This window comes from Sarcophilus harrisii, chromosome 2, assembly GCF_902635505.1.
Source record: "Sarcophilus harrisii chromosome 2, mSarHar1.11, whole genome shotgun sequence".
Lineage (NCBI taxonomy): Eukaryota > Metazoa > Chordata > Mammalia > Dasyuromorphia > Dasyuridae > Sarcophilus > Sarcophilus harrisii.
Genome location: NC_045427.1, coordinates 246365447 through 246386109, shown reverse-complemented (window position 1 = coordinate 246386109; position 20663 = coordinate 246365447). Strand labels below are relative to the sequence as shown.

At 39.2% G+C, this 20663-nt stretch overlaps 1 protein-coding gene across 4 annotated transcripts in view; it reads right to left on the bottom strand.

The window, feature by feature from the left end:
• Positions 1-20305, bottom strand: part of MYT1 (myelin transcription factor 1) — a 187781-nt gene extending 167476 nt beyond the window's left edge. For all 4 annotated transcript variants that reach the window (XM_031951842.1, XM_031951844.1, XM_031951845.1 and 1 more), the window contains exon 1: positions 20004-20305. The gene's annotated coding sequence lies outside the window, so the exon portion shown is untranslated. The remainder of the gene's footprint in view (positions 1-20003) is intronic.
• Positions 20306-20663: the final 358 nt, after the last annotated feature.

The following is a 20663-nucleotide window of genomic DNA, read 5'->3' as shown; positions in this document are numbered from 1 at the left end:
TGTCACATTGGGGAAAATTATGACTCCATAATTTCTGCAGAACTCCATCACCTGTGTCTGTAATACATGCCATAGTATATTAAAGTTTTAACATATCACATCACAGGCGAGACTTGAGAAATATAAACTGTGTTGACCAAATATGTAAAGATATATTTCATTCAGCGCACGGAGTCTAACATTAAAATTGTGTTTTATCAAGTTTCAAAAGAGAGATAGCATATCTATAGCATAGTGACATGGCTTTTTTGTTCTGAAAAGGACTGCAATCATTTATCCCCAGCTCTGCTAGTCAATTAAGTCTTAGACAAATACTCTCTGCTATCCATCCTACCTAGATCTCCAGACCAAACAGGACAGGCAGAACTTAGAGATTTGGGACTCCAGAGAGAAGCAGTTGAAGGGGGCAGCTAGGTGGCCCAGTGTATAGAGCACCAGCTCTGAAGTCAGGAGCCTGAGTTCAAATCTCACCTCAGACAATAACACTTCCTAGCTGTGTGACCCTGGGCAAGTCACTTAATCCTGATTGCCTCAGCAAAAAAAAATATATAGTATAATGGAATTTCAGCAAGGTCTTTGACAAAGTTTCTCAAGACAGTCTTGTAGACAGGATAGGGAAATGTGAGTTGGATAATTTTTTTTAAAAAATTAGAATCAGAGGATTGGCCAGAGAATCTTTAAAGTTTCTTCAAGTTCCAAAATTCTATGATCCTTTTGAGCATCCCGTGTCAACCCAGAGAGAGGTCTAGTGAGGACCAAAATACCTTATTCTTTTCCTTCTATTCCCTATTCTATTTAATAATATAATTGACTTACCTAAAGATATAAATGGTATGCTTTTCTAATTGGTGATTATATGAAACTGAAAGGAAAGATAACATACTGAATAATATAATTAGAATCCAGATATTTCATAACAGAATAGTTGTTTAAAAACTAGTAAGATGAAATTTAATCAGAATAAATGTAAAGTCCTACATCTGGGTTTAAAGAATCAGCTGCACATGGATAAGAAAAGGGTGATGTGAATATTAAGTAGTTAATATGAAAAATGCCTGAGGTTTTTAATGGCCTGAAAATTCAACACAGGACAATAGTATGATAAATTAGCTTAAACATTTATTAAACATTAAGCTGAATTAACAGAAACATCATGTCATAGCAAGGAAGGTGGTAGTTCTGACATATTCTGCCCTGGTCATAACCCATGTACAATATGTATGGCCTTCAGTTCAGAGTATCATATTTTTGAAAGGACATGTCCAGAGGTAGATAGCCAGGATGGTGAAAATATGGAAACAATATCATGAAAATATTAGTTTATTTTTAGCCTTTTTTAGAAGAGAAGATTTTGTTGGGGGAAAAGTGGCCCCAATGGTTTTAGTGGGGCTATGGGAAAACACAATCCATTTACCAAAGAACATGATTGGAGAATAGGATCAAAGGACCTGGCAGCTGTCTTCAAATATTTGAATTATTATCATGTGGGAAAAGGGCTGAGATCTTTTCTGCTTCTGCCCAAGAGACAGAAATAGGATCTAGATGGAAATTACAGAGAAAATTTTTTTCATAATTTAAGGAAAAATATAATAGAGTAACAGAACTTCAGAATTTAAAGCCCCTTACATTTCATCTAGTCCAAACTTGTATTTGAAGAGAAATTTTCTTACAACATATTAACACTTAAGCTGTGTTTCCCATTTGCAGAGGTCAAGTGGAGATTGTTGGGGAAGTTGTCAACGGCATTTGTTTTGGGGGAGAGAAAGGTGGGAGTTGCACCAGAATCTTGACAACAACTAAGGCTAAGGTCTTGGAATAATTTCTGTGCTTCCTTGTGGAGGATATTGAAGAAAGGATTCATGTTTTTGGTAAGCAAAGAATTGCATAATTTCCAAGATTCCTCTCAACTCTTCATTTCCAAGAAAAGAGAAGGCATAGTTAAGGAAAGAGGACTTGGGTAGGGGATGGGGAGAGGGACATTGGTGATAACCAGCACAGATTAAGGTAAGGAAACATGGCAAAGATAAATAAGATAAAGACAATAAAAGATGTGCAAATGAACATGTGAACATGTGAGAGGTAATCTCAGAATGGATACAAGATAGTCTTAGAGAAGAGATAATAGCTCCCAAATGGATTACCAACCACAAGAAAACAGAGTCAAGCTGTAAGAATGGATAGAATTAAAAAGAAAAAAAAAACTGATTTGTCCCATTTGCTATCAGGTAAATGTAGGAAAAAAGGAAAACAGAGAGAAGGAAGCACATTTTCCTTGGATGCCAAAGTATGTGAAATGGAGAAAAATTTTTGCAATGAACTTTCCCCAAAGTAGATAGGCATATATGCAATAAAGAATTCAGTTCACAGAGATTCAAAGGGAATTCAATGCTTTTCCTACACTGTTCATCTTGGTGAAAGTATGTAGGTCCTAGATACTTTCTATGCCCCAAACAAAACAAAACACAACCCAACATATGTTACTGTTTTGAACTACAACTTATTTCAACTGCGAAAGTATACATGATAGAAGAAAATCAAAATGAATTTGTAGAAATACTTGCAATGAAGTTCAAACTTCTTCAAACCATTCTCTGCATAGATGCTAAAATGATGTTCTTAATATAAAGGCCCAACCATATCACTCTCCTACTTAACAGTCTTCAGCGTTCCCTAAAGCCTTTAGAGTAAAATATAAAATTTTTAGTCTGACATTTAAAGTCCTCTATAATCTAGCTTCCCTGTACCTTTTTAAACATATATTTTTTCCTATCACAAAGTCTGTAGTTCAATGAAACTGTTCTACAAGCAGTTCCCTGAATTCAGTATACTCAAAAATCACTTCTTTGCATTTATTTTGCATATACTTACATATGTACAATTTGTCTCTTCCAATGGAATATAAGTTCCTTGAGAGTATGGATTAATTTTTCCATTTGGATGGGGAGAGAAGGATAGTCTTTGTATCTTTAATGCCTAATAGAAAGTCTGGCACAGAGCAGGAGTTTAATAAATGTGTGCTGATTAAATGATTGATTGCCATTTACCTGGAGAAAGATCACAGAAGTTTTCATGGAGAAGGTATTGCCTGAGTTCAATCTTCAAGAAAAGGAAAGGTTTTAATAAGTAGAGATGGAGGTAGAGGAAAAACTGCATTTGACATGAACAAAATCATGAAGTGTGAAGAGTATAATGAAATAAGATTGGAAACATAAGTTAAAATCAGAAAGTGGGTGGTCTTGAAGGCAAAGATTATATACTCTTTCCTGTTGGGAGTAAATCAATGTTTTTAAGCCAAGGAGTACCATGGTCAGACTTGCATTAGGAAAATTGCTCTGAGCATTAGAAAGGATGGATAGAAGGGGGGAAAACTGCGGTCAGAGACATCAATTAGTCAGCAATAAAAATTATGGCAGCAGTGTGAGCAGAAAGTCTGGATATATTTGAAAAACGTTGTGGGTACAGGATCTACAGAACTTGGCAACTGATGAAGAGAGAAAGAGACAGAGACAGATAGAGAGAGACAAAGAGAGAGATGGAGACAGAGAGAGACACACACACAGAGAGACAGAGAGACAGAGACAGAGAGAGACAGAGAGACAGAGGAAAGAGAATAGGAGGGACAGAGAGGAAGAGAGGGGGAAAGAGAGGTAATTTTAAACTGCAGAGAATTCAATATAAGAAATAAAAAAGGTAATTGGATTTAATAGTCAAAAAGGTTACTGGAGATTTAAGAGAGATCACTTTTTATTGAAGTGATGGAACAGAAGTCACAATGTAAGGAGTTGAGGGATTTTCTAAAGTTTAATATGAAGGGACAAAGAGAATGGAAGCTTCAGTGAATACCAAGTTAAGAGGAAGGCTTATTAGAGAAGAAGAGAACTAGACATGATTATAGAGAGAGGGAAAGGAACCAGAAGAATAGTAGAGGGAAAGATGTAAGAAAAAAATGATTATTAGAGGGAATGGGATTCAGATCCAGATTAGTCCTAGCCAGAAGAGGAAAAAAAAATAGAAATTTGAAAGCAACTTCAGATGGTATTTGTGTGGGACATTACCTGTGTCTCAAATACCATCCAAATGGGTCCTCTGAGGGTTGGCTGCTTTCTCTTCCTTACAATTCCAAACCTTTATTGGTGAGCTATGTGATCCTATAATCCTGAGAAAATACTTTTTCAGAGAATAGGTCCCCTCAACTTCTTAGATCTCTTAGTGCAGCTTTAACCTCATTTTCCCTCCCCATAGAACAGGGATTCTTAATCCTAGAATCCATGAACTTAAAAAAAATATCTTAATAACTGTATTTCAATATAATTCATTTTCTTTGTAATTCCATGCATTTTAAAATGTTGTTCTAAGAAGGGGTTCATAAGTTCACCAAACTGCCAGAGGTCCCTAACTCCCGTTAAGAACCCCTGCATGGAGGATGAAAAGTAACCACTTCCTTTTTCTGCCCTTTAGACACCTGATAATAGTTCTAACAGTTATCCAGCTCTGCCCTTCTCTTGCTCTCTACTCCAGCCTTCTGTTATCCAAATGGAAGAAAAGAAAATTACTAAAATGAATTCCCAGGAGGTCCTGCTAGGGCAGCCCTCCTCCCAAGCCCTCCAGGAACAGAGAGATGCCTCTTTTGGTCGATAAAAGTCATTCTCATTTTAAGAGGAAAAGAAGAGCACCATTCCATTCTTCATTTCAGCAGTCTGAAGAGGTCATGCCCACCGGACTAGTAGAGTGAACATACTGGTTCAGTTTGACAACAGGACATTTGTTGCAAGTTCTAGGTCTTAGCAGGATGCTCCAAGCTAATAAGCTTGTGTTCATGACATACCATGAAACCTCAACTTCCCCCCCCCCTTTTTTTTTTTTAAAGAGAAGGGGATGATACCAAGGGGATGGCCCTCAGAGCCAAACAGATCTCAGCCCCGAGATTTTAGGAGATGAGACTGCTCCCTCTTCCAGGGCTGCTTCAACTCAGTCCCATTTGACCCTAATACTTTAAAGGAATAGATACTGTCTGAACAAACATTATATTTCCCTACACCCCATCCCCAGTTCCTTTTACTGTAGACTCTTTGTGACGCTAACAACAAGCACGTTATCCCCTTCTCCCCCCACTTCTCCCCCCCCCCAAATAAATCATTTTAATTATCCCCAGGTATTGTTACACTACAACCATGGAGATGAATATTCACATCTCCTTCAGTATGCCAAATGGCCAATCAGCATGCTCCTGGGCTGTAAGCTGATTTTAGGGGCTCCTTTAAGCCTCTAGGAATACTTAAAGAGATGTGAGATGATGCATAAAGAGTCTTCATTAAAAATAGACTTGACTGCTATAGCCTGATTTTCAAATTGTAGTCATACGCAGCAGATCTGCTAAGAACATTGCTGCTGGGCTCAGTTTACAGCTTTGAGAAATAAAGGGAGGAAGTGAGAAAGTAAAATAAAATGGAGAAACTTTGCTAGTTTCCTCCTTTTAGAGTACGTTCTGTTTAGCAGTCTCCCCTCTGGCTTTAAAGAAAAAGAACAGGCACAGAAAAGCACACTATTTAAAATACCTAGTGTGATACCCAGGTAGTGTAGCATGGAGAATTCCTACTACTAAATGGAGGGTAAGCTTGAAGGACACAGGCTTCCAGGAGGGTTGGCTGTCTCTCAGAAATATAAATTGTACTCATTAGTAGCCTAGTAGACAAGTGATAGCAACTAGTTTGGAAACACTAAATCACTAAACTTAGTTTAAATATATATATATATATATACATATACACATAAATATATATATGTATTATATATAAATATATATATATTCTGATGACCATATTTCAATATAATTTGTATCCTATATAAATCTTATCCATTTTTATGCATTTATTCTAAGAAGAGATCCTTGGACTTCATCAGACTGTCAGAAATGTCTGTAACACAAAAAAAAGCTTAAAGACCCCCGGACAATAAAAAAGGGTCTCCTACAGCCAGCATGATGAGCTCCCTCTAGGTACAAGACTCACAGACTGAATTGGAAGAAATTATATCACCCAGGCAGCTTAGCAATACTACAAAGGAAAGAATCATAGGATTTCCATTTGAACGAGCTCTTTGAGGCACCTAGTTTATCCGTTTTGTTAGACAGGAGAGGAAACTGAGGCCTGAAGCAGTTTAGGAACTTCCATAAGGTCAACACAACTTGTGTAAATAACTGAAGCAGAATTAAAACCTAGGTTGTTTGATGCTAAACCATTAAGTTTTTTACTTGTAATTTAAATGCAAAGCACCTTTTCCTTTTCCTTTGATGTTATTATTTCATTTAGAATTCTGACTTCCTAAAATGACAAAGCCTTTCCCAATCTTCTAATGAATAATCTTCTAACATGCTCAGGATTCCATTTTTAATGTAGCCACTTTTTATAAACAGAGAATGAATGGAACTGCTGAAAGAGAGGAGGGAACAGCAGAGAAGCCTTGCCTTGACAAGGAGGAAAGCTAGCTACTTAGCCTGTCATTTTAAAATGCAGCTCAGTTTGTTTTCAGAGCTCCCTGTAGCTGACCTCTGTTTGACAGTGGAATGAAATTACAGAGGCAAACGTGGCTCTTGCCCATTGTCTCTCCTACCCCACCTCCTTCCACCAAGTATGAATTTGAAGCTTCATCTACTCAAGCAACCAGAAATTGTGTGGACACAATGATCAGAAAATTCAGGTTAAGAAAAATAAAACTTCTCTCCTTTTTAAAAGAAAGAGAAGGAAATAATAACCCCAGAAAACAGATAATGAAACATTCTTCCCTTCTTATGGCAGAGGGATAGGGAATCACTAGAACAGAATATTGAATACATTATCAGAACTCAAAGTGTTTTTGCTTACTCATTTTTTTTTGCTACAATGGTTAATCTAGAAGTAGGGATTTCCAGAAATAACTGATAGAAAACCAAAAAGCATTGATACAATTTATTTTTTAAAAATGAAAAGGGACAAATAAAATCTTCAGGCTGGCTTTTAAAGTTGTTTGCAACCTGGTTACTTCCTATCTTTCCTATTTTTTTTTTATAATTTGCTCCATCTTACCACCCACTCCCCATGACCACCATAGATAGAAGTGAGGTCACTGTTCTCTTTACTCTTCCTTGCCTCATATCAGAAGCTCTTCCCTTACTCTTCTCCATCTCCTAATCTCCTTGGTTTCCTTGAAGTTCCAGCTAAAATTCCAGCTTCTGTTTTAAAAAAAATAATGTTTCCAGTCCTTCTTAATCCTAGTGCTTTACTTATGAGATTATTCACAGTTTATCCTGTATACATTTTATTTGTGTATTGTTATTTGTATGTTGTCTCCCCATTAGACTGTAAGTTCCTTGAGGCAGGGACTGTTTTTGTCTTTCTTTTTATCCCAGGTGGTTAGCACAATTCCTGACACATAGCAGATATTTAATAAATGTTTGTGGATTTGATTTAACATTTGCTGGCTTGTACCCAGATTGATACTGATCAAATGCTTAGGCTAACTGTTCAACTCTGATTTCTTTTTCTTGAATTTTCTTGAATAGAAAACAGACTAAATTATTTTATTAGGACGCATCTAAAAACAGGCTCATAAGAATCTACTATTTCTGAATGATCTCTCCTTCCTTGACGTTTCCTAAAAATTTCTGCCTCCCATGACCTACTTATGTATAATTTCCCTCTAGGAGAGTATAAGCTTTTTGAAGGCAAGAACTCTATTGTTCTTTATCTCCAAATTGAATAAAACTAAACTTTTCTTAATCCAGTCATGGAGACAATTTCTCTAGTTTATGATTTCAGAGCTCATTTTAGATTCAAAATCCTCAATCATTGCAACCAATCCAACATTTTACATGACAAAAAGACCAGACCTTCACAGTTAAAAAGAAATACACTTCTTCCCAGAAAAGCACCAAGATTACAGGTTTCTTTGGTAAGCTTGCACATATTTACACTTATTATTGGGTCTATTCATCACTTGTGACTTTGGCCCTTTTCACTAGAATGAGTCTTTGTTTGTTACAGATAATACTATTCTACTCTCCAAACCTCTCATGTGGGAAAACCAGATGGGTGCTTTTATTCCCATTTTCCAGATGAGGAGACTCAAGCCCAAAGAAAGAATGAGTGTAATTGCAATAGGTCCCTCACTAATTTATAGTCCCCATTTTGACCCAAAGGCTATTTTGGTAAATGAAGAATGTGTGAGCAATTGCAAAATTCCATGTGCAAATTGGATGATTAACCAACTAACCACTCAATTAGCAGGTGCAACTTAGTAATTGAGCAGGCAATTTTGTCTTGCATACGCAGTTAATTATAGGAGCCAAAGTTGTACCACTCAGAAAATCTGGAGGCCCAGTGAGACCCCTGCACAATCCTGCCCTCAGAGACCTTGCCAGAAGAACAAGTCACCCCTGAAGGCTGCATGCAGATTGTGTCCTGACTTTCAATTCTCTAATGCAATTTTTTACCACATTTCTTTTCAAGGACACAGATGAATTAAGAGTAGTTTTTGAAAACTTCCTTCAAAATCTGCACTTGCATGTTCAATGTGTCCACAAGGGTGACTGGAATGATTTAATTTTGTGATGTCTAGACAGGGGATTTGATGACAAGTAGAGTTAAAGGACACTGCAGATGTTTTGGAAAGGTAGTTGTGATTTGTATTTGGGAATCCAAAATATTAAATTTGATTTTTGTTACAAAATTATGCTGAAAGTAACTATTAGCCCATAGATAGAGAGTTAGAAGTACCTCAGAGAGCATCTAGTTCAATTCTCTCATTTTATACTTGGTAGTTTTTTTAGGCACAGGGACTAAGTGCCTTACTCAATAAGTGTTACATGATAAGTCACAGGTGAGATTTAAACTCAGTCTTTCCACTACAGATCCAAAGCTCTTTCCAATGGGTTGGTAGAGGAGATTTACAGAGGACAAAGCTAGGGAATTTACATTCATTTCTCTATCTGGTTTGGAAGTTTGGAAAAAATAATTGAAAAAGTGAAGTTGTCACTATAAAGAGATCACATGACCTGTCTGGATCATAAAAAAAAATTCAAGCCTCTGAAGTTCTTAAGCAGGGGTCCTCAAACTTTTTAAATAGGAGGCCAGTTCACTGTCCCTCAGACTGTTGGAGGACCAGACTATACTAAAAACAAAAACTTTGTTTTGTGGGCCTTTAAATAAAGAAACTTCATAGCCCTGGATGAGGGAAATAATCATCCTCAGCTGCCGCATCTGGCCTGGGGCCATAGTTTGAGGACTCCTGATAGAGTCTATAAATTTGCTTTTTAAAATATTTTAATAACTATATATCAATATAATTGGTTTCCTTTGCAATGTTATGTATTTTATTTTATGAATTTAAAAACATTGTTCTGAAAAAGGGTCCATAAGATCCACCAGATTGCCAGAGAGGTCTGTGACACACAAAAAAATTAAGAACACTTGGCCTAGGACCTTAGAACAAATTAATAAATATTTTTCCTGTTTTTATCTAAGCAGGCTCAGACTGGGAATTTTCTTAGTTTTTATTTCCATATCTGGGTTACTAAAGACTTGTAAAAGCTCCTACAGGATCAAGATTCCCAGTCTATTGGACAACCTTTATTTATTTAACAGACAGAGGCCCTAGGTCAGGTGAGGTATCACTTGTGCTGAAAATAGGCAGCACCATCTGTTTTAGGCCACTGAAGGCAGGTGGAAAGAGTGAGGCTGCTCGAACTCAATTTTCTTTCCAGGACTTAAATAGACCTTGTAGGTGTTAAAACATAAGTGTTTTGACAAGACAACTCAGCAAACTTCACATGGTAATCACAGAGGTGGCAAGTCTGTATGGGAGTCCTTTAAAGTCAAAATGTTAGTTGGAGATCCTACCATGGGCAATGATAATTGAAGCAGCAGGGCCTTCATCCTAGAGACCATATTTAGAAACCCTGCCTAGATGCCCTATAAACCCCAGGAAAGATGACTACTCTTTACTAAAGGAGTCTGAAATTCATTTCAACTACATATGCTCCACTTCTAAGCCAGAAGAAGGCACTTGAGAAAATTAGACAGAGACAGAAAGAGAGAAAATCTCTCTCTCTCTCTCTCTCTCTCTCTCTCTCTCTCTCTCTCTCTCTCTCTCTCTCTCTCTCTCTCTTTCTCTCCCTCTCTCCCTCCCTCCCTCCCTCCCAAGAAAACAAGTTTTTCCCCAAGGCCAACTTTGCTAAGAACTAGCCTCAGAGATTCCATTTAGTGAGACCAACTTAATTTCCTGATGGGTGACTATGATTAGGAAAAAGAAGGCAGAGACAGGAAGATGGTCCATCTGTCCTACCCCATAGCTCAATTTAATTGGAATCCCAAAGAAGCTGAAGCAGCAGTACTGTTTCTCAGGCTGAACCTTACACCTGAACATTAATTCCCATTCATTTCTTAGGTAACAAAATAAGAGAGGAGCAGAGGTCACAGATTGCTTATGGGGGGAGCCCTTCCACTAATGTTTAAGACAATCCAAGTTGGGCAGCCATGCATGAAGTAGGGGCAGGCTAGTTTTGCAGAACTGGCTAAGAAAGGTTCTGAAGCCAGGATTCATCAGCCTGCTAGCACCATATGGTCTGCCCCTCCCTGCTGACTCTTCTCCCACTAGGACTTGAAAGTGGACAAGCTCTCTTTAACATTTTACCCAGCCCAGCATAAAAAGGATGAGGTCCCTGCAACAGCAGCTAACTAGTCCTTAGTGCCATGGAGAAATCAGAGAATAATAGAGAGTTGGAAGGGACTTCTGAAACCATCTTGTCTAAGCTATTCATTTTACAGATAAGGAAACATAAGCTAATGGAGGGAGACTAAGGGACTTATCCAAGGTCATCCACAGAGGGAACATCTGAAGAGGGATTTGAACTTACCCCATAACCAGTATTTTTTCCATTACATCACACTAGCTTCCTTTCTTCCAACTTAATGGAATTTGAATTTTTTAATCTAATTTTTTTAAATTTTATCTAATACTCCAGCATTTAACACAGTGTCTGACACAAAAGTAGACACTTTAAATATGCTTTTTGTTGTTATAACCACCTTCACTATCAAATGGCTTATTCTTTGAAATTTAAGCAATATTTTGGGTTTAAAAATAGTCTTAATTCTGATATCATTCCTAACAAAATATAGACTTTGCAAACTTATTCTTTTGTTGTTGTTTGGTTGTTTCAGATGTGTTCTATTCTTTGTTACCTCATTTGGTGTTTTCTTGGCAAGGATATTGAAATGGTTTGCCATTTCCTTCTCTAGCTCATTTAAAGAAGAAACAAAGGTAAATAAGATTAAGTGATTTATTTAGTGTCATACAGATAGAAAGTGTCTGAAGCTGGTGCTTTATGCATTGCAGCATCTAGCTGTCTCAACCTATTCTTCACACACACACACACACATACACACACACACACACACACATACACACACACACTTTTTTTTGTTCAGAAATGGTTCACTTGGTTCACTTGACACTTTTGGGTAGAAGAAAAAAAGATGTGTGACACTTGCACAACTTTGAAAGACTTAGAAACTCTGATCAAAACAATGAAATAAACTGCAATTCCAGAGGATTTATGCTAAAGCATGCTGCTCATCTCCAGAGAAAGGTAATGTACTCAGTGCATTTTCTTTTCTTTTCCCTTCTTTCTTGACATGACCAATGAGAAAATTTGTTTTGACTGACTACACACATTTCTAACATGTTGAGTATTTCTTTGAAGAAGGGAAAGTGGGAGATAGAATTTGGAATTTAAAATAAAATTAAATTGAATTTTTAATATTTTTAAAAAGAATGTTATATGTGGACAAAAAGGAATGTGAGCGTTAAACATCAATTCCTGTTTAATAGCCTGAGTTGTCATAATGGAACCTCTGATGGACACCATCCCAAACCTCTGGTGATATCTGTCCCGGTAAGGCTAGAAACCAGGTCACAAATGTCTAGTACTTTGTTTTAGAAGGTCTTCAACATCTTTTAAAGAGTTGTACTAATCCCAGTGGTGACAGATTGTAGGCAGCCTTGTTTACGATGGATTAAAATTCTCTCTCTGATTTGCTCTTTCAACCCAACTGATTAAAATAACATTGCATATTCTTCTTGTGCTAACTTAGATGCAGATGCATTAGCCAGCGAAGGTCCTATATTTACCTCTCTTTCCCCCAAAAAATAAAATAGGAAAGGGGAGACAGCAGTGTGAGGTAGGTACGGGAGGTTATCTCTACAGCTGAAGATAAAAATAAAGACCTTTTCAAACTGGATTTTCTACTTGAAAGTGTTTATTAATCTGTTCTCTATGAAGCAAGGAGTTCAATGGAAACCTAAGATCAAAGGCATTTTAATTTAGGCCAAAATGCTTTTCTCAACATTTTTATTGTGAAATTTTAAAAAATTGATGTTTAGGAAATTCAACTTTTTGTTTTAAAAAAAAGGGATATGTAACCCAATGTGATAAAAGTTAAGACCTCTCTTAACAATACTTTCCCAAAGCTACCCTTTCAATTGCCAAGATCAGCTCCAAACCTGTAAAGATTTCTTCGTCAAATAAAATACTTCCAACTTCGGTCCTGGGCAGTAAAGCAGTGCATTGCTCTGGGTCTGGAGTCAGAAAGGCTTGAATTAAAATCTAGCCTCAGAGACTAGGTGTGTGACCTTGGTCAAGTCATTTAACCTGTTTGCATCAGTTTCCTCAACTATAAAATGAGGATAATAACAGCACCCAATTTTCAGTGTTGTTGTGAGGACCTACCTAATGAGATAATATTTATAAAGTGCTTAGCACAGTGCCTACCATATAGTTGGTCCTTAATAAGTCCTTGTTCACTTTCCCCATTCCTTTATTCCTCTTCAGCAGGACCATCCTCTCACCTAACTTGGCTAGATCATATATTTAAAACTACAAGGGAACCACAGAGATCATCCAATTCAGGAAGAGACACTAAGTAATTTGTTAGCTCTCACAAGTAAATAGCTAAATAATAAAGCCAGGAAATAAACTCAGTTTTTTGAAGCAGATCTATCATTCTTTCCACCTAGAGGAAAAGGGACTGTTTCATTCTGGTATTTGCATCCTTAGAGGTGAACATAGTACTTTCCACATAATTAGTGCTCAATGAATGTTGTTTTCAATACAATTACATGAGTATTGTAACGACTAGTTGAGGACTTGTATGTACTAAGTACTGTGAAGAATTCCAAAATGTATAACATCATCTAACTCAGTCCTTAAACTAAGAGGAATGATAAGTGAAATACCTAAAAACTTCTAAAGTCAACAAAAAAACCAAAAGTGCAGAAGAGAGGCATAATTAAGGAGCGGTAGAATCCAGAAAGGTTTAATGGAGAAAATGTTATCTGATTTGAACTTTGAAGGACAGGAAGGATTTTTGACCTGCAGTGATGGGGACTAGAAGAGTGGAGAGAGAAAAGCATTCCAATAATTGAAAACAATTCACCATACATTTCTTAGGTATCTACTATATTAGTGTATTATGTTTAGCACTGAGGAAATAAGGCAAAATGAAAAATGGTTCCTACCCTCAGGCAACTTACATTCTCTCAGAAATAGGAAATTCTGCCAAGAAATAGGAAATTCCAGGGTATGTTGGGGAACAAGTCAGTCAACAAGCATTTATGTCCCAGACAGTAAGTTAAAGCTGGAGACAGAATGAAAAGCAAATATCAGCGACTGATCTCAAAGATCTCAAGGTGTATAAAATTAGTATGTAAGCAGTGGAAGGTAAGATTGAAAATGTAAGTGGGGCCTAAAGCATGAAAAGCCTGGAATGACAGGACTTGGTGTTTTATTCAAACAAAATACCCAATCTTTTGGAGGTCTAGTTGTCAGACAGCCAAATTTCAGTCATTTTGCTTTCAAGGCAAACAGCCATTCTAGAGGTTCTAGAAAAAAGATTTAAGTTAGATGCACTTGCTTAGACATGGATTAAACAAAGTCCATAGCCAGAACCTTGAGCAAGGACACTTAAGTCAGCTTCCCACATTGAGTATACTAGTTCCTGGTTCTTGAGTCAGAGACCCTTCCAGTTGCTTTATTGTCTACACAAACTTCATCTCTGGAGCCAACTGACTTCACTATGCCTGTGAGAAATGAGTGAAGACCTGCAAGAGGAATGGAGTCAAATCACGGAGCAATGACTGATTTCAGTCTTTTCTGGGAAAGAAGACATTATTAGGACTGAGTTAACTCCTGATGATGCCATTTCCCACTCACCATCTTCCTGTAAATGTACATTACATAATTTAAATTTACATTTTGAGAAACTAAATTTCTGTTCATTTATGAGAGATACGTGTACTCTCTCAGGTAATAACCCCTGCAAAAACTCGCAGCAAGGAGGCGCTGATCACCTGAGAGAGGGGAAGGGGAAGGAAAAGCCGGAGGAAAGGGAGGGACTCAGAAAAAGGAGAGAAAGGAGCTTCGAGGGCAGGAAGTTACATTATATTCTCTCAAACCAAGAACTTTATAATGATATATAAGTAATTAATTAATAATTCACATCTCTATTCTGCTTAAAGTCTCACAAACCATTTTTTCCCCCTCACAACGATTCTGTGAGATAGAACCTTCCATTTTACAGTCAAGGAATAAGCATCTTTCTCAGGGTCACACCGCTGGTCAATTGGCAAAAGCGAGATCCGAGCCTAGTGTCTTTAATTCCCGATATAACTCTTTGAACTACACTGGGAGGTCTTTAATCAAAATTATCGAACCCGGCCCCCTTTCCCTTCTCCGCCTCACCTCCACCCTAAGATTTGTCCTAAAGAAGGGACAAGAAAAAACCAAAACGGGATGAGAAAGTCCCAGGACAGTCCTTAGAGACAGATCAGGGGACAGCAACCCGGCAGAGAGAGGGTTAGTATAACTAGAAGCAGGATAAAATGGCCGTCCCGCAGAGTCTCAGCAGATCCCGATCCAGTGGTTGGCAGGAATAACTCCGGGACTGCCTAGACTTTTTCTTGGGCCAGAATCCAGGCCACTAAGAACCTCCCGATTGAGCAGGTGGAGCCATACTCCCGCTGAGGGTGGGAGAAATGGGGGCAACGAATACCGGTCCCTAACCCATACAAAGAACCTCCGCGGATCCTTGGGTCGCGCCCACAGACCCCAGTCTCAGGGATCAGCGTGCCAGTACCCCCCTTTCTCCTTTCTCCCTCCGCGTCACGCCGCTCCAATCTCAGCGCCGGCCAGTTAGGGAGCTATCCTTGTTGAGCCGAAGGTAAGTAGCCCGAGAGCAGTTTGTTCCTTGTCTGGATTCATCTGCCCTTCTCAAATGCTTCTCTTTCCCAGGCTTGGGGCCCTAGGTCTAATTATCTGACCCCCTCACCCAAAGTACTGTGATTGGCTCAGAAACTTCTGTCTTCTAACTGCTCATTTAGGGACTGTACGCTATAGGCGTTTAGTGGTGAGTTTTCCAAAGAAGACTCCAGTCCACGCCTCAGAGATGAGCTGTGGAGTTACTCCTCAGCCTCTCTTCCCACCCCCAACTCTTTCCCTAAGAGCCGGGCCCTAAGTAACCAGCTGTTTGACTCGCTGGGATAATGACTTCCCTTGGCTCCGAGCTAGAAGTCACCTGGTTCTGCCTGTCCCCCATTCCATCCCTCCAGCTCCAGCCTCGGTGATTAGCCATGTAAATCAGCATTTCACAAACTCATTAAGGGAAGCTATAAAGCCCAGCCATGAATGCATAAAATAAGATGGGGGAGTGAGGGAAGAAGGGAAAAGAAGAGAAGCGGAGGGGGACCTTAACTACGGGAGGCTGATGGAAAAGCTCTTGCCGTCTGAACTTTAGAGAGCCGGACTAAAGTCAGTTTGATTGGAATTTGTGACTATCTGCAAACACACAGTACCACCAAGGTGAATCGGAGCTCCTGACTTCAGCAACAGGAGCATTTTTTTAATTTAAATCTCAGCATCGAAAGGAACGTTTAGAATCCTTTTTGTAGCATAACATCTAGGCAGGTAGCTAATTTCCAAATGTCCCAGAGCCAGGGAACTCTCTGCCACTCAAGGCAACCCGTCCACTTTAAGGTGGTTCTAATTATTAAGAAGGTTTCCCCCCCTCATGCCGTTGAAGCTGTCTTTCAGCAACTTCCACTCCATTACTCCTAGTTACATCCTCTAAGGCTAACTAGAATGAGTCTTGCTACTCTTACACATGACTACTCTTTAAATATTTGAAGATAACTATCAGACTTCCTCCCAGATTTTTTTTTAAATCAATCAATTCTTTGATAGCATGTTCCTTCCTGGTCACTCTTATTGGACTAGCTAATGCCTAACTAGGTTTGCATTTGTCTCAAATCCAACAAAGTAGAACACATCCTGAGGCAGGACAGAGAGGAATAAGAAGGGTACTGAGGAAAACAGGCTAAGCAAGGGCAGAGATCAGTGTTGGGATAAAATAACTTGATTTCACACAGTTGGGCCACCTGTCTAGCTGTAAAAAAAAATGGCTATTTGGGATACTTGCACCTAAGTCTATAATAGAAGCTAAGAGCCAGGTCTAAGGGAAGAAAGTTATCAGGTATTGCCCAGATAGGAGTGGAAAGTCTCCTTGGAATAGCTGGTGAAAATGCTTCTCTGCTCCCATTATTGCAAGTACATTTTTAATGATTGGACAAATCCTTTAGCCCAATCCTTTCCCTGAAGGTATTTCCTGCAGGTCATTCAGAGGTGGTCAGATGGTTGCTAAAAACAGCTGCTTTAGTCTGAGGTTCCGGTGCCTAGTTGGTCAGAAATTCTGCAAATGTAATGATTCTGGTGATTCTGGAACCTTGGCCCTAACATCCTAGCAGGTTCACCAGAAAGCAGGTTTCCTTGCCCCCAAGTTGTGGGAAACCTTACATAATACCAGCCACAGAGTCCCCCAAATGCAATACCCAATTTGAAAAAAAAAAGGGTAAAGTCTCAGAAGGAAACAACAGTGATGTTGGAACCAAAAAAAAAGGTCTTCTGATTCAAGACAGGAGCTCTCTTGAATCTGACCACAGCAAGAGAATGAAGAAGCACTTGAGGTTTCCAGCCTGGAGACACCTCTTTGTGAGCCTACTAGAATTTTGATGGTTCCCACTTGGCCCCTTCCTTCCAGAAAGGTGGCTGCTGTGGAAATTGTCATTAGCAGGGTTCTAAATGGGTCAAAATCTGAATGTTCTTCGCTCCTCAGAATGTAAGGTAGTCCCAAGGAAAGCTACACAAGTCATAAAAGAAATAGGGGCACTAGCAGTCAGATGAGAACTGAAGTGACTATACGAAAATCATGGTTTTAGGACTAGCTGTAAGATTTCTGAAACAAGAACAGGGCAGCTCCGTGGTTTCATGGTTAGAGTGCTGAACCTGGAGTCAGAAAGACTTGTGTTCAAATTTGGCCCCAGAAACTTACTACCTGTGTGACTTTAGACAAGTTACTTAATTTCTCCAGTTTTCTCATCTATAAAATGGGCATGATAATAATAGTTGTTGAGATTGTTGAGAGGATCAAATTAGATAATAATTGTAAAGCACTTAGCACAAATCTGAGCATATAGTAGACACCAGGCTAATGAGAAGCTTACTTCATTTTTTTCTTTTTATCAATTGCACATAAACTATTTCCTTCTCTTCCTCCTTTTTGTCCTGCACTGTTCCACTTACATGTCTTTATTCATGCTTCCAGCCATGCTGGAAATAGAATCTTTCCAACCCACATTTTCATAGATCCAATTCAGAAGCCACCTCTTCCAGGAAGCCTTCCTAGATATCTAGCCAGCCAGCTCAGAAATGAAATTGATTTTTCCTTAACCCTTTTGACATTTCTCATAGCATTTTCCTTTATCTCTCCACTGTGTTTATCACACTCCCCCTTATATTGAACTTATTCATTTATATGCCAGTAGATTGTAAACTCATTGAGGTCAAGAACTGTATCATTTTTCATGTGTGTATGCCCTTCATTGTGCACAGGGCCTTATACTTAATAAATGTTTGTTGAATTGTTGTGGTTGAAAGAAATGTCTGTTTGATGCCATCTTTTCTTTCTTTCCAAACAAAGTATTCTTAGTCACAATCCCTGCTGCCCAGGGAACAATAAACGCAACATAACTGGACAAAGGAGAGTTCGTCCTGCCTGCCTTCCTTTCCATAACAGCAGAATAGACAAATCGTCTGAAGCTGAGATCCCTGTATTCCTGCTCTTTTGTTTGCCATTAATTAAAGTGGCCATATGGAAGAAGCTGATAATGGCAGCTGAGGAGCCAATGAGGGAGGGAATGGGGACTGTGAGGAGCCCGTGGCTGAAGTGGCTTCTGCCGGCAGCTCAGAGTAAAGAGGATCCTGGCAGAGTTCAGCCAACAATAGATGGGAGAGTGAGAGTAGCCCCAGCCTATGTGTTTGTGTCCTTCGATACTGTGGGCTGCCACAAGTTCTGTCTGAGCACTTCAGAAATGGCCGGCTGTCCTATACAAGACAGAAGCAAGGGGAAAATAAAAGGCAGCCAGAACACTTTTGCCCACAGACCCCAAAGAAGGTTGCAGTCACAACAACAAAAAAAGGATTTGTTTCATTCTACAAAAAGAAAAAGTCAAAAGGCCATTTCCTGGTGACTCTCCTGGCTAGGCGCTTTACTCAGCTTGGCTAAGAACAGACAGCCCAAGCATTTCCCAAGGTTTGTTTTCAGTACATTGCGATTGGCTCCTTTGTTTACTCAGACCACTCACAACGACAAGAGAGTAACTGAGGTTTCTCTCTCTCTCTCTCTCTCTCTCTCTCAAAATTATTCACATATTTCTTCCAAAAGGAAAATGATGATGATGATGATGAAGGTGGTGATGATGATACAAATGATCATTATGATAATATTGTGGTCAAGCAGATCATTCCCTTAACCCACAGTCAGCAAACATTTCAACTTAACTCACTAAGCATTTTTTTGGTCTTCAGAATTAAATTCCCAACTTTACTTTTTCTTGGTCAAGCCCAGGTTATTAGTAATAGTGCTATGTAAAGTGAAATCCTAAATGGGATAAAGAAAAAGCTAGAATAAATTTCCTGCCATCAAGATGGACAGGTTTGCAATGACAAACAGTTCCTACTGGGGGTTGTGGGGAGATGCATTTTCTTGTCCTTTTCCTTGTTCATAAAAAAGGAAAACAAATTTAACCTAAGGAGGCAGCACCTCCAAGTCTCTCATCCCAGAGAACAGCAAACTAGGGGAACTCATATAGCTCAAAACTCAACTTTGAGAAAAACCTAGTTTTTAGTTTTTAAAAGAGAAAAACTACTTGTCCTTTCCCATCTGTTCACAACAATCCCTATAAATAACCCCATTTCTGATTGACTGAAAGGAAAACCTGAGCAGTGTTCCATTAGGTGTTCTGTGCACCCCCAGCACCCCCACCATAAATTTCTTAAAGCCCTCTGTTAGATTAGAAATAGGCAACCAAGAGATCAAAAGCTTACTGCGATCACCACTGTTCAGTACCTTGGACTGGAAGTTACCATATGAAATATTCCAGGGAGACAAACTGTGAATCTTGTTTTTCCCTTGCTTCAGAGAGATCTTCTGTTCAAAGGAGTAGGGTTTCCTCCAGATAGAGAGCCACCAAATCCTATGGCCACAGACATAATATCTGCTGTTCTTCCAGAAATATTCAGAAAGTTTCTTGGCTGGATACAAAGCTTTTCCCCCCCTGTTAAATGTATTTTCCGTCAGATGCATAACATATCCACTAGAATTTCAGAGAGGGAGGGGGGAGGAAGAGGAAGAGAGAAAGAGGAGGAAAAAATCCACACAGACCCAGGAAGAAGAAGCAAATCCCTCAGTTCTCCAATGCAATTAAAAGATTCAACCCCTAGACCTGCTCTTCCTGCAAAGAAAGCCTTCATCTGACAAATTAACTGTGTTCTCGGAAGCCCTTTTCCTGATCAGTCTAAGGTGAAAGCTCTAGCCTTAGATATCTGCCTTTGTCAGCGAAAGAACATAATATTGACTTACCTTTCCCCACAGCTATTGTCTTTCCCCTTTCAAAATGACATCACGGAAAGCAATCATGAAATTTACATGGGGGGCTGGGTGGATGGAGGTGGGGGGAGGAGTTGGAGGGCAGCCACTTCGCTTACACCAGTCACATGCGAGCAAGATTGTTTGTTGGTTTCAATTAAATATCTGCTCCCCCTCAGTGTGTGAACTCCTAAGCCTGCTAAAGGGGATGTCTCATTTACTTAATGACCGCTCTCATTAAAGGGAACGGCACAGGGCTGGCGGAGGCGGCCTTTGTAAATACACTACCCATGAACCCTTGGGGTTGCAATATATCTGTTTACTCTCCGAGGTGAAATAAATTTACAGTATAGCATCAAAAAGATGGATCTGCTGACTTGGGGATCGAGGGGAGTATCGAGGCCTCATAAGAGTATCAGCCCCTCTCTTCTGAGAACAAGTCAACAGAAGGCGGCTGCACTTGCCCATGCAGATTCATAATTAATATGCAGAATCATCAGAGATTCTTTTATGCAAAATACACAAAAGGGCAGAGTGTGTTACAACTGCCATCCTCATCCCCCTCTGTCTTCCCTCCCAGTGGTACAGTCCAATAATTCCTAATAGCAGCAACCCGGGAATGACAGATGCCCTAGGTTAGCGTAGCTGCAGCGA